General features: G+C 46.1%; 1 non-coding gene across 1 annotated transcript; it reads left to right on the top strand.

Annotated features, from left to right (window-relative positions):
* Positions 1–1,176: 1,176 nt before the first annotated feature.
* Positions 1,177–1,252, top strand: Trnat-agu (transfer RNA threonine (anticodon AGU)). Its single transcript has one exon. It is a non-coding gene; the product is annotated as a tRNA-Thr (tRNA).
* Positions 1,253–1,459: the final 207 nt, after the last annotated feature.

Genomic DNA, 1,459 nt, shown 5'->3' with positions numbered 1-1,459 from the left:
GGAACAGGGAGAGAAGATGCTAGTTGTGGTACGAGGTACCCTCCGCCACGCACCGTATGGTGGATTGCGGAGTATGTATGTAGATGTAGATGTACACTACGCTTGTCCGTCATCTATCAGAATACTGCTGCGCGGTGTGGGTTCCTTACCAGATAGGACTGACGGAGTACATCGAAAAACTTCAAAGAAAGGCAGCACGTTTTGTATTATTTCGAAATATGGGAGAGAGTGTCACAGAAATGATACAGGATTTGGTTCAAATGGCTCTGAGCACTATGGGACTTAACATCTGATGTCATTAGTCCCCTAGAACTTAGAACTACTTAAACCTAACTAACCTAAGGTCATCACACACATCCATGCCCGAGGCAGGATTCGAACCTGCGACCGTAGCAGTCGCGCGGTTCCGGACTGAAGCGCCTAGAACCGCTCGGCCACCGCGACCGGCTACAGGATTTGGGCTGGATATCATTAAAAGAAAGGCGTATTTCGTTGCGACGAAGTCTTCTCACGAAATTCCAATCACCAACTTTGTCCTCCGAATGCGAAAATATTTTGTTGACACCGACCTACTACATATGGAGGAACGATCACCACTATAAAATAAGGAAAATCAGAGCTCGTACGGAAAGATATAGGTGTTCATTCTCTTTGCGCTCTGTACGAGATTGGAATAATAGAGAATTGTAAAGGTGGTTCGATGAACCCTCTGCCAGGCACTTGAATGTGATTTTCATAGTATCCATGTAGATGTAGATATAGATGTAGAATTCCGTATAACATTGTGAGTGTCCAGATACCTTTGATCGGATAGTGAATATGCTCAACACGAGAAAGATTGTTGATTTTGTAAGACTACTAGGTGAAAAACCACAAGTAAAGTTAAATATCATCATTTGTTTAGCAGTTTTCACTCTGTGCTGTAGAATCAACTTTCTGCACCAAAATACGAGCCTGGGTTACAATAAGTTGGAAAGAACGGGTACCACGCATTCATACAACTAATTCGCCTCGATGGGCAATGAATCCGCAATCTACGGTGCGGGTACGTATTTACGTCCGACCTCCAACAGGAATCTAAAATTAGCGACCTTGGAGGACGTGGATGGGTACTGTGGATAGGTGGCGCTAGCTGGGAGTGTCAGGTCAGCCGCGGAATGCAGTTGGGATGAACACTGCGTACAGATGGCGCAGTGGTTAACTCACCTGCCTAGTGAGCAGGAGGTCCCGGGTTCGAGTCCCGGTCTCGCACACATTTTCACTCGTCGACACTGATTCCGCATAAAGTCCCGATGTAGCTGATATCATTAGTTCCTTCCCTTACTCATTCTGGAAACATCCCCCAGGCTGTGGCTAAGCCATGTCTCCGCAATATCCTAGTGCTAGTTCTGCAAGGTTTGCAGGAGAGCTTCTGTAAAATTTGGAAGGCAAGAGACGAGGTACCGCAAGAAGTAAAGCT

This window comes from Schistocerca nitens, chromosome 9, assembly GCF_023898315.1.
Source record: "Schistocerca nitens isolate TAMUIC-IGC-003100 chromosome 9, iqSchNite1.1, whole genome shotgun sequence".
Classification (NCBI taxonomy): domain Eukaryota; kingdom Metazoa; phylum Arthropoda; class Insecta; order Orthoptera; family Acrididae; genus Schistocerca; species Schistocerca nitens.
Note: the sequence above shows the minus strand (reverse complement) of the source record. Positions and strands in the feature narration are given on the sequence as shown.